Source organism: Taudactylus pleione, unplaced genomic scaffold (genome assembly GCF_031769625.1).
Source record: "Taudactylus pleione unplaced genomic scaffold, aTauple2 ptg000398l, whole genome shotgun sequence".
Classification (NCBI taxonomy): Eukaryota; Metazoa; Chordata; class Amphibia; order Anura; family Myobatrachidae; genus Taudactylus; species Taudactylus pleione.
The window spans coordinates 2,598,517-2,611,539 of record NW_028284800.1 but is presented as its reverse complement, the minus strand read 5'-3'; positions in this window follow the sequence as shown (position 1 = coordinate 2,611,539).

Genomic DNA, 13,023 nt, shown 5'->3' with positions numbered 1-13,023 from the left:
GTGAATAACCCTAGCCTCCCCCCAGGGGGTGCCTAACCCCCCCTTCCCCTAGCTAACCCTCCCCGGGGGTGCCTAACCCTCAGTCCCCCCAGGAGCCCCTAACCTAACCCTCCCCCCCGCGGCTGTCCACACCCTGGCTTACCTTCGATCGGTATGCCGGGCTCCCGGCATAGGTAAAATGACAGGCGTCGGGATCTCGATACCTGTCATTAGACCCCTGCCGGGATTAGACAGTCGGGAAGCCGGCGGTCAGCATTTCGACCATCGGCTTCCTGACTGCATCCCTACAGTTCACATTGGTGGCATTTGCACTTTATTGCACTAGGAGGCGCCTTTGTAATTTATTTTATTTAAGATCGGAAGAGGTGGTGTGGATCCAGATAAGGAGCTTTTTGTTGTCTTTCATATGGATTTTCCTATGCACTTTTATGAATAACTGTTGAATTTATTTCCCTTGGACTGAGTTGGACTTTTTTTATATAGTGTTTCTTTTATATATACGCGTTTCGTCACTTGGCCTTCACGTTTCGTCATGAAGTCCATGTGGCACCCCCTTTGTTTGCTTCATTTGTAGAAATTTATGTGCCTGACAGGAACAGGTTACGATTGGGTAAGATGCTGACCTTTATAGTGGTCTTGATGCAGGTGGAATGTTGACATTGATTTCTGTTGAAAATACTCCATCTAGAGGAACTGACTGGACTTTGTATGTGTATATATTCTATTGTGGATCTAATTGATGATCAGCGCACTAACAGATCACATTTTATATATATATATATATATATATATATATAGCAATCTTAATGGGCGGCACACTCGTTATACTGCCAGTAAAATTTCCCGGTGCCTTCCGTAGGTAGCCCCAGCACGGTGCTCCAACATAAATCTCCACTGGTGAGTTCAGGCGTGTGCTTTTGACTCATTTATCCAAGGCTGTTGATGAGGGTTTCATAACACAAGCTTTGTGTGATGCATTAGTACCCAAATACCCGATTGTGGTATAACTGTCTACGCTGCCCAAAATCTGCAAAGGGTTGGTTAATCCAGCTGGAAGTCCAATTATCGCTGCCCGTGGGTCTTTATTTCAGCTGTGTTCTGTATTTTTGGACAGTATTTTGCAGAGATGTGTTATGGGTCATCATAGGTTTCTCCTAGATACCATCTCTTTTCTCAATAAATTAACTGGGCTGAGCGACATTCCTCCGATGCTTTTCTTTGTATCATCAATGTTTCTAATTTATACACTGTGATTCCCAACCAATTGGCACTTGAGGCGGTACGGAGATTAATAGTTGATAACCCTGATTATTCTGGCTTGGATATAGATTTGTTTTTGGACCTATTGGAGATGACCTTGACCAAAAATTAGTTTTTATACGATGGTAGATTTTATTTGCAAGTGTCTGGGTGTGCGATAGGGTCCAATGTGGCCCTATCATACGCAAATTCATTTATGTTTCAAATGGAACAGGATATTATTTTCGATAATACCAGTTTTTCTAGCAAAGTTATTTTTTACACATGTTATATTGATGATTTATTTATAATTTGGTCAGGCACTAAAAATGAATTTGGATTTTTTTGAGGCACGCAATAGCTCTGACACTTCGGTCAAATTTACATATATCATTTATTCTATTAAATTTTTGGATGTAAAGGTCACGTTGATATAGGGTGTGTTGGGTACCACTCTGTTTAAAAAATCTACCGATAGGAGCACAGTGCTACACTGTTCTAGTTTCCATCCCAAACCCATGAAATTTGGGTTACCCTACTCACAATTCATTCACGTACAATGCATTTGTAATAGGATAGAGGATGCTGTGCTTCATATTGACAGCATGATTACCAATTTCTTAGAGAAAGGGTATAATTTCAAATGTTGATAAAAGCCAAAGATAAAGCACTATCACTTTCTAGAGAGAATCTGTTGGCTAGTAAAAGAGTGAAACCATCAAGGAAGCGTATGCCATGGGTTAATCACTTCAGTGTATCCAGTGATATGATCCGAGGCATAGTCAAACGCAGATGGTCTGTGGTTTCATCTGACAATGATCTCAATCTACATGATACCGACATCCTGCCGTGTTATACCAGAGGCAAGAATGTGAGGGATTGGGTCATGAAAACAGATGTGACAGGCCTGAATAAACCTGTTTGTGATAATTTTTTTACCAAAAAGAGTGGATGTTACAAATGTTTGAATTATTTAACATGCCATTATTTGATGGTCGGCGACTCTTTTTGTCATCCCTATAGTGGAAAAAAATTTCAGATCAGACATGTGGTGGGTTGTACTACTAGATTTATTGTGTATCTTATACTTTGCCCTTGTGGCTTAGGGTATGTTGGCAAAACAGACCGCACTTTGCGGGAACGCATGGCGGTTTACCGATCCTCGATTAAAGCTGCGATTGATACAGGGAAGAGTGACCAGCCTGTAGCACGACATTTTGTACAGGCTGGCCACGATCTGTCCACCCTCAGATATATGATCATTGATCATATCCCTGAGTCCATCAGAGGTGGTGACAGATCCTTGAAACTTTTGTGATGTGAGACCTGGTGGATATACCGATTGGTATATTGTTGGTTCTAATACGAACTTATAAATTATACTTTCTGATTTTTGGTAAGTCCCTGTGCAGGATACCTTTGTCTTTGTTCAGGTTTTAAGCACATAAGATCCTTTATGTCAATGAAGTTCCTCTAAAGTTAGACTTACCATACTATCTCTTTAAAACCGGGACAATGAATTACACAGGTTCTGTGGCTGATTAAACCAGGCTTGAAGTCAGCCAGCCAGCCACAGAATCTGTGTAATTCATGATTGTCCCAGCTTGGTAAGCCTACAGTACCTAAAATACATGTGTGGGTTTGATTATTTCTAACTTACTTTTTTCGGAACCCTTGGTCCTTTATGTTCACTGTCTACACCATTTGTGTCACCTCTGTCTGTTTGTGCCTCCCTTTTAGAATATAAACTGTCATGAGCAGGGCTCTTTTTCCAATGTGCTTTTCCTTCCCTTACTTAAACGATCATCTAATCTACAGGTTCTCAAACTTGGTTCTCAGGATCCCAAACAGTGTATGTTCTCCAGGTCCCCTCACAGAATCACAAGTGAAATAATTAGCTCCACCTGTGGATCTTTTAAAATGTGTGTGCACCTGCTGGGTGACCTGGAAAACATGGACTGTTTGGGGTTCTGATGACCAATTTTGAGAACCACTGATCTACTCCATACTCCCTACAATAGCACCTAACCCTTGATTTCGGCAACCCTACTACTTATTTGAGTGTTATGATCGCTGATGCAGTAATGTTTATAAACCATGTACTTGCATCGTCTGCAGTCCCTAGGAGCCGGTTAGGGCTGGCGGAAAGGCAGAGCAGCAGGTTCCTCCTGGAAACCGCTCTCTGCTAATAGCAGCCCGGACTGGCAGTTCCAGGGAAAGGAGACACCTCCCCCTGCTGCTTGTTGTGTATGTGACTGGCAGGTAGCGCTTCCAATAGGAAGCCACTGTCATTCACACAGTGTAGCCAGTGCAGTCACGGACTGCACTGACTACACTGAGGTGGTGGATTTCACTAGGCAAAATCCACAACTGGTTGTGAGCGATATTGAAGAAAGATTTCCCTTGAACTTGCTGGAGTGCAGGACAAATGATATCATTAATGATATCGTTCAGTGACTTCATCCTGCCACATCCCTGAACCGGCACTTTTTTTGACGATATCGTCAGATTGGCCTGCATGTTTGCATGACAGCAAACATCGTTAATGACCACGGGAGCACGCATCGTTGGTCGTTTGGTGCATACACACTGGACGCTATGAACAATATATCGTTGAACAATATAGTTATCGATCACATCGTTCACTTTTATCATCTAGTGTGTATGCCTCATTAGTCACTGTTCTGCTCATTTGTACTTTGTTGTGAGTTGCGGAACTCTTGTGGCACGATATAAATAAAGGATAATAATTATATAGGGGTCACATTGGATTGCATTCTCCTAATGTCACATTCATTACCCAGACCCATGTAGCACAGGGGGTTCTGGAGTAGCCCCAATGTATAGGCATCTATAGTAACCTCATTGATTTCTCCCCCTCCTTTAATAGAGATACCAGCCCTGATAGTTATCACTATAATGCAAGATAGATCACCTTGGTTTATTTTGTACTTTTCATCAGTAAATAAAAGTCTATAAGGGTACATTTATATAAATTATATGCTACTTAATAGGCATCTTCTGTTCCATACAATTTAGCACAACACATATTTCTTTCAGCAAGAATCATCAATGTCCAAAGAGTAGACAGTGACCTCTTGTGGTCATATTCTATACTGTCGAGGAAGCTAAGAATATTTGCTCAACTGAAAGGATGATTATTTTGTTTGCATTTTGTAATAATAAAAAAAAACAGACTTCATTAAAGAGCACGCAGGTCAGTAGTGTGAGATGGTAGCATTTGCAGAAGAGTTGAATTAAGAGAGTGATTTTTCAATTTCACAAGACGCACCCAGACAAGCCCTTTTTGTTTTGAGCTTAGCTCTGTCTTACCAAGTCTGGCTGTGTGGGGTCTATCCATGCCATGTGCTTCACTGTCTGCAATATGCAAACTTTTTCAATTGCAACAGGAGCTGTCCATCTCCGCTAAAAGTCTCCTACTCCGTGGTCATGAACCGGTAATTATCTACCTCTGCTGGACATATCTTTTGATTTACTTTATTATATTTCATACAATCATATGCCAGACACTGTTTTTAGATCTGAATTTTGTAATCATTCCATAAATCTGAGCTGGACACTCCTGAATTGCTTTATATATATAAAGTTGTACACCTAAATTGTGATTTTTAATAGGGCCTTATTTTTTAGAGTATGTTTTTTTGTATATTGCTACTATGGCTTTGTTTTAACCATTATTAACTTATTATATATTTTAACATTTCCATCCATTTCTGATTACTAATTGTGACCAATACTTATGATTATTGCATTTCTGTAGCACTGTATTTTTTTGCTTTCTTTATACGGGGAAAATTGATGTCTGGACAAACTGACCTGAAGTACTGAGGATGTCCTGTTTTCCCAGGAAGGGGTATCCAGTGTTATCTATGTATTAAGGGTTATATGTCTTCAGTATCACTATCTGGTACGTTTTCTCACCAGCCATTGGTGGATTTCATTATTTTTATGAAGATATTTTAATTTGTAATAAACTGTATTTCACTACGAGGAGCCAGATTGCTTGTGTTTTATTTGAGGATTATTTATTCACTGAAGAATAAAGCAGATTTTCTACAGAGAGATTTTATTACACGCAATAATGTCCCTTTGTGAATAGTTCCAGTATTTTTCTGCGGGAAAAAGTGTTTGCTCTCTACACATTGAATGTCTATTGTTTCTGAAGGTTTTCGTGGAAAAAATTTGTGAATCTCCATTGAAGCAGGGGCAGAATTTATGGGAGACAATGGAGGCGACAGTATTGAAGGGGCACCTCCTCCATTGCCCACAATATATTCACCCCACTTAGGGCTGTAAATATGTACCTGGGGTGTACTGTCACGGCCGCCCAATACATGGTACCTCTTCCCGTACACCTGAAAAGCTACTATTGGGGTAATGAGGCTTCCAACCCCTGGATCACGGTATGAGAAACACTGCTCCTCAGTTTTATTAATTTTCCTTCCAGACGGCTAGGGAGATAAAGAAAACTCAACACACACTCTGTGATGAATTCCACTCAGCTCTCAGAGGTACATCCCCTTTGAGCCGTCTTTTATAAATTCAGAAAACTGCTGTTACAAACATTTGCCAAAAATGGTTTGACAGAAAAGAATACATATGATTGGTTTAACAAGTACATAGGATGTGCCAATGCATCTTCACTTTGGGCCTCATTCAGAGGCGGTCGTAGGATGCAAGCAGTCAGAAACAGGGCGGCCACTTGCATCCTGAACGGCCACCTCCATGTCGGTCGTTAGGCTGTGGATTAACACCCACAGGGAGATGGTCGCGATGGTGAAGACCATCGCGACCATCGGGGCTTACGACGAGACCCTACCCTAGGGTCTCGTCGTAAGCCCCGATGGTCGCTATGGTCAGTGGGGCCGCCCCCAAACGGCTAGCGTTCCGGTGGGAACGCCTCCATTTGAGCAGTCACGCCCCCTGCCCGCCCAGCAAACGGAGCGAGCTGTCAATCAACATCGACAGCTCGCTCCGTCTGCTTCGAGCACGCTAACGACGGATCACCTATCGTTAGCGGGGGTTCGCGCATGCGCACGACAGAGGTGTCTCCATTGTGCGCATGCCCTGTGGACCAACATCGAGTTGGTTGCGAGCGCTCAGCGCTCGCGACCGACTCTGAATAAGGTCCATTGTCTTGTCTCCTTGAAATCCAACCTTAGTATCCTATTTTGAGAGCTGTGACCTGTTCCTATCTGTCAGCAGCTGGTGCGATCTCATGATATTTGTGTCAAGGAAAATGGCTTTTTCTCATAAGTACTGATGAATCTTACAGTATGTTTTAAATAAACACTATAAATTATTATAAACTCTCATAATCCCCTCTTTTTATTAAAACATACTATCTTTCCCTTATTGGAGTCATGGCTTTCATAGTAACTATATTACTTCCATAGTCACCCTATGCAAGTAGATGCAAGCATCATTCATCACTAGAATACCAAGAATCCCGGCACATCTTTCCCTAGAAAGAGGGGTTTCTTCCAACATCAGTTCTGCAGAAAACACATTTCTTCTCAGGTGTGATCAATGTAATTCTTTCACACGCTAAACACTTTTCCCACTCGGAAGCACTCTTATGTGTGACAAACCGGTGCAGATGATTTATTTACCATTTTCCTCAAATTATAAGATAGATAGCAATTCCACAGAATGAGCAAAATTAATACAATGATTATAACGATTACTGGGTGAATGAGACCACTAAACATCCTTTTGACTGAAGGTGAGTTACCTGTGAACACAGCCCACCAATGGTGCTGTAAATTATCTTTTAATTGTGTGGCTACTTCCACCAATTTCTCTGCTTCTACAACTGTCTGCATTTGTGCATGATGGGCAGAATAGTTGACTTTCTGTAAATGATGAGCACGTTTTTCTGTATTATTAATGGTATTAATGATACTTTGGAGATTAACTGTAAGGTTATAGGAAGGTATCTCAGTCACCTGATATTCAAACTGTACATCTTCTTGTCACTTCGCATAGAACACATAAGTAGTGTTCTTCCACCTGAGGTGTGTAACGTTAAATAAGCATCCAGAAAAAGGACTTGGTAAATTATAGAGGGAAGTTGTATTCGTATCATATGTGACTAGGCATACAACCTGAGGCTCTACCTCTAAAAACATATCCACCTCTTTATCATGCAATTCCCAGTTGTATACACTGGTTGGGTGTTCTAACTTACAAGGATCACATAGCTGTGTTTGTTGAGGACATACTAATCAATTATTGGTATCAGTACATAGGGATAAGTTATGTGTCCTATTACTGGTGTCTATGGGCCAAATGTAATAGGGTGAGAGTTTAGAAAATGTGAGAGTTTAGCAGTAACCTCTCACATTGGTTGAGTTTTATCTTCAAAATGGGAAAACATCTGAATGAGATTTTAAATCGTGAGAGTTTTTTCAGTCTAAAAAAACATGCAAGTTCACTGTGTTACTTTGTTTTTGGACTCTATTACATTGGTAAAGTTTAAAAAGTGTCAGAAACTCTCACTTTTCTAAACTCTCACCCTATTACATTTGGCCCCTATGTGTATATCTCTCATCTGGGGAGTCCACAACTGAGTGCCTCCAGTAGTTGTCCACAAGGGGACTGGTAAGATGAAGTACTTACACATCACCTGTTTCTGTGTGACATTATACACATGAACTTCACCCATTCAAAAGTTGTCAGTACACAACATCTTTTTTCCCTGAATTTGTATCCATAACAAGGAAGATATATTAAACATCCTTCTGTATACTTGTTCGTTACCTGTCATTAACTGTGTTTGTGCTTTGTCCTTTTGCATATTTTGATGCATGGTTCTGAGAGAATATTCAGTCCAATGAAACGGTTCAGAAACATTTGTTGACAGGTAAAGTGTGTTAAACAATGTGCTATTGAACACCTGTAAATATTCATTATCCCAAGATATACTGGCCTGTAATGGGGTAAATACCTTAGGCATTAATGTAGCTTGCATTGTAACTAATCTCCTGCATTACTCATTTTGCTGGCTAAAGTTTCTTTATCTATACTATTAAGTAACCCTATACCTGTACCTGATGCTCCTAGCAATGTATTAGGGATGCAATTGGGAAGCCGGCTGACATTATACCGACAGCCGGCTTCCCGACTGTCATATCCCGGTGAGGGTGAAATGCCCGGCATCTAGATGTAGACGCCGCTCATTTCACGATGCCGGGAGACCGGTGTCCGGCATCCCAATCGAAGGGATGCCGCAAGCGGACAGCCGCGGGGGGAGGGTTTAGGGCACCCGGGGGGGGACTTAGGGTTAGGCACCCCCCCAGGAGGGTTAGGGTTAGGCTAGGGGGAGGGAGGGTTATGGTTAGGCACCCCCCGGGGGGACTTAGGGTTAGGCACCCCCCCGGGGGACTTAGGTTTAGGTAGCGGGGAAGGGGGGGATTAGGGTTAGGCATGTATAGGGAGGATTAGGGTTAGGCACTTGGGGGGGAGGTTAGGGTTAGGCACCCCTAAGGAGGGTTAGGGGGGTTAGGTTAGTCATTATTTACCTTACGACGATCAGGATTTCCAGTGCTGTCGGGCTGCCGGGATCTGTTCCAGTGTCAGGCTGCCGCTGCCATGTGGCCGGCGGTATTTCATACTGATTCCATGTATTATACCATTCTCTCTTTTGTCTGATATAGCATTTTGGATCTGGAGAGAAAGAAATATTAAATCTTAATATAGTGGTTTGTCTTTGGGTACCCACATTTACACAAGTGGAGGGAACTTTAACTAGAGAGTCATTCCTTATAGTGGGCTTGCTATTTAGGATGTACATCCTTGTCATTATTACTGAATTATTTGGTAATTGTGTGGTATCAGTGCAAACTATCACTATACCTCTTTCTATAGTTGTTGGGCTTCCTATGGGTATACCAGGGTCCGTACTATTGACACATGGAATACCCTGTGCCCACGTTTTCTTAATTCCTTTATAGGCCGTAAACTTATCAGTACAACACTTAATTTTTATTCCACTTATGATAGTAATATTATCATGCTCCCTTGGTGCCCAGTAAAGATGCCTTATATTATATTGTTCCAAACTTTTTACATATATCGAACCTCCTGACCAGGTTACATTAAATCTGTGTAACTGGTAAGTCTGGTTACCATAGACTACCCTAGAGTACTCTATTTGTCCTCTTGTTGTCCCCTGGTGTGTGTGCAATACCCTTAGACTAAGTATAGCCAACATTATCACACAAAAAGGATTCATGATGGTGGTTCAATCTTGACCGTCAACTTCTTGCAATGTGAGGCATGTATCCACATGCTCTTTCCTCCAATTTGGTGTAGTCAGCAGAACCTGATATGGACCATCAAATCTTGGTTCCAGAGACTTTCTGACGAGTCTCTTAGTGTATACCCAATCGCCCGTTTCCAATGAATGTACACCAGGTACCGCTTTTGGGGCTGGAAGGGAGGAGAAAACTAAAGAATGGATGTTATTTACTTGACTACAAAGAGTAGCTACATAGTCTGTTAAATCTGCATGATTGTGCTGCAACTGTTGGGGGAAATAACACCCTGTCTTAGGAGGTCCTAAGAATAGTATCTCATAAGGTGACAACTTCTTTTTCTTACTGGGGGTGGTTTTTACTGAATATAAATCTATGAGCAGACAGTCCACCCTTGTCTTGCTTGTTTGTGCAATCATTGGGCACGATTCAAATCAGTGCGATGTAAATAGCGCCGGGAGATAGCTCCCGGAGCTATTCAATTCATCGCGCTGTTAGGTCGGGGAAGGCTCGTTATCGCGCCTTAAACAGGGTGTTTAGGCGCGATAACGGGCATTCCCCGACCTAACTTTCCGGCGCGAGGCTGTTTTCCCGGCGCTAAGGGCAGAAAACAGCCTCGCGCCGGACTTTTGTCGGATTTCTTCTCTCATCCCCGGAGGGATGAGAGAAGAAATCATTAGTCGGACTTTTCAGCGCGGTGTATTGAATAGCTCCGGGAGCTCACTCCCGGAGCTATTTACATCGCGCTGAATAGAATCGAGCCCATTGTTTGTATCTTTAGTTTGAGGGTACCATTTAGTCTCTCTAAATGCCCACTGGCCTGAGGCCTATAAGGGGTGTGAAAGGCTTGTTCAATGCCCATATCCTTCATGATATGCTGCATAACTTCTCCTGTAAAGTGTGACCCTCTATCAGACTATAGTTTCTGGTATACCATATCTGCAAATTACTTCACTTATTAATTTCTTGGCTGTTGTTTTTGCAGTGGCTTTAGCAACTGGCCAAGCCTCTGGCCAATTAGAGAAGAGGTCTGTACAAACAAGGGTGTACTCATATGTTCCCACACTAGGCAACTGAATATAGTCTATCTGCAGTCTCTGAAACAGGTATAATGGCTTTGGTGTATGTCTCTGTGGTACTTTTACTGTCTGTCCTGGATTGTGTTTCCCACACACCTGGCATGATGCTTAGTATGCTGTAGCTGCTGCATTAAAGCCTGGTGCTATCAAGTGCTGGAGCACCATGTTTACCATGGCCTCCTTTGAATTATGCACTGGACCGTGGGCCAGCTGGGTCATCAGGAGATATAAGGCCCTTCGGAAGCACCACCTGGTGGCTTTAGCCCATTGCATATTAACACAGGTGGCTCCCTCTTTTTCCCAGCCTCTCTTTTCGCCTTCTGTGGCTTGTTCTTGAAACTGGTGTAATGCCTGTATGTCCAAGGGGTCTTTCTTTGTGTCTGTTTCTATACCACAGAGGGCTGGGATAGGTAACAGGGCAGCTTGCTTAGCCGCAGCATCTGCTTTGGCATTCCCCTTGGCCTCAGCTGTTTTCTCCTTGGCATGTGCTTGGACCTTTAAAATGGCTACTCTACTTGGAAGCTGTAAGGCTGCAAACAACGATCTAATGAGCTCAGCATGCTTAATGGTTTTACCAGCCTAGCCCATAAAATCCCTACTCCTCCAAATAGACCCGAAATCATGGGCCACACCCCAGGCCTTCTTGGAGTCAGTGTAAATGTTTGCTGTCTGATTTTCAGCCATTATACATGCTTCAGCAAGTGCCCTCAACTCTACTTCCTGTGCTGAGCAGGAAGGTGAGAGCGGTTGCTGAATCAATACCTCATCTAAGGTGGTGACTGCATACCCTGTTTTTGGGGACCCTTCATGATAATATCTAGGGCCATCTACAAACAATTCCCAGTCTGGATTGGATAAGGGAACATCTGTCACATTTTCTAGTTCCTTTATTTCCATTTTCATAAATTCAAGACAATCATGGTCAGAAAAATTTTGATTTGTATTTTTATGTGACTGTATTTGCAGTACATTATCCCCCACATCATCCTCACTGTTGTACTCCTTATTGCCATTACCTGGTATGTTGTCAACAGGTGTATGTATGCTTCCCTCACTATTCCCCTCGTTTGAATCCTGCATTGGAAGCAATGTAGCAGTATTCAACAATGTGCACCTCTTAATGGTCACATTGGTAGGGCTTAGTAGGGCTACCTCATACTTGGTTAACCTGACTGCAGAAAGATGCTTAGTTCTGGCCTGGTTAAGTATTTCTGTTACTGAGTGGGGAACCTGTATTATCAATGAGTGGTCCAGCACTAAATCTGCTGCCTTGTCTTTAAGCATAGCTGCAGCTGCTACTGCTCTTATACAAGAGGGTGCTCCTTTGATTATACTATCAAGCTGCAATGAATAATATGCCAGGGGCCTTTGTTTACCACCATGTTCCTGCACTACACCTTGAGCATGTCCTTGTGTTTCATGACAGAATAGCATAAAAGGTCTGTCATATCTGGGTAATCCTAGTGCTGGTGCTTGGGTAACTGCAGTTTTTATCTGCATAAAAGCTTTCTTCTGTTCTGCTGTTAATGTTACTGTTTTGTCTTTTGTATCTGTCAATGCATCATAGAGGGGCTGCATTATGAGGGATGCATTTGCAATCCATTCCCTGCAATACCCTATTAGTCCTAGAAATGATCTGAGTTGCCTGGTGGTAGTGGGCTCTGGCACTTTCTGTATAGCTGATATCCTATCTTGTGTCAAATGTCTTGTACCTTGAGAAATACAATGTCCTAAAAAGTGTGAATTTTGTTCACACAGAAAAATAAGTAATGATTTAGTTTCACTTTGACACTGTCCCTCTGTATCTGCACATAGAAGCAAATCATCCACATACTGCAACAACTGGGTGGTCTCAAACTGTGGTCTCCACCCTTGCAGTATGATGGACATAGCCTCTGTAAATGCAGATGGAGAGGTTGCCCCTCCTTGGGGTAATCTAGTCCAGCAATACTGTTTGCCCATACTTGTAGAAGCTAAATAGAGCTGACGCTCTGATGTAAGAGGAAAAGAAAAAAATGCATTAGCTAAGTCAGTTACTGTGAAATGAGTTGCTGTTGCTGGCATTTGGTTTAGCAAGGTGTGTGGATTAGGCACTATAGGTACGTCCACCACCAACCATTTGTTTACCTCTCTTAGATAATGCACCATCTGGTATTCTTGTTTACCATCTGCCCCCACCTTCTTTTTCACTGGAAATAAAGGGGTGCTCTATGGGGACCTGCATTCTCTTATAACCCCTGTTTTCTGATATGCAGCAATCTGCTGCCTTATGGCCTTTTCCTGATCTCTGGTCAATGGGTATTGTTTAATCTTTACTGGCACTACACCTGGTTTTAAGGTGAGTGTAACCTGTTGTACATCCAGTAATCCCACATCTGTTTTACCCTTAGGCCATAATTTTCCAGGGGCTCCTGAAAGCCAGTCAG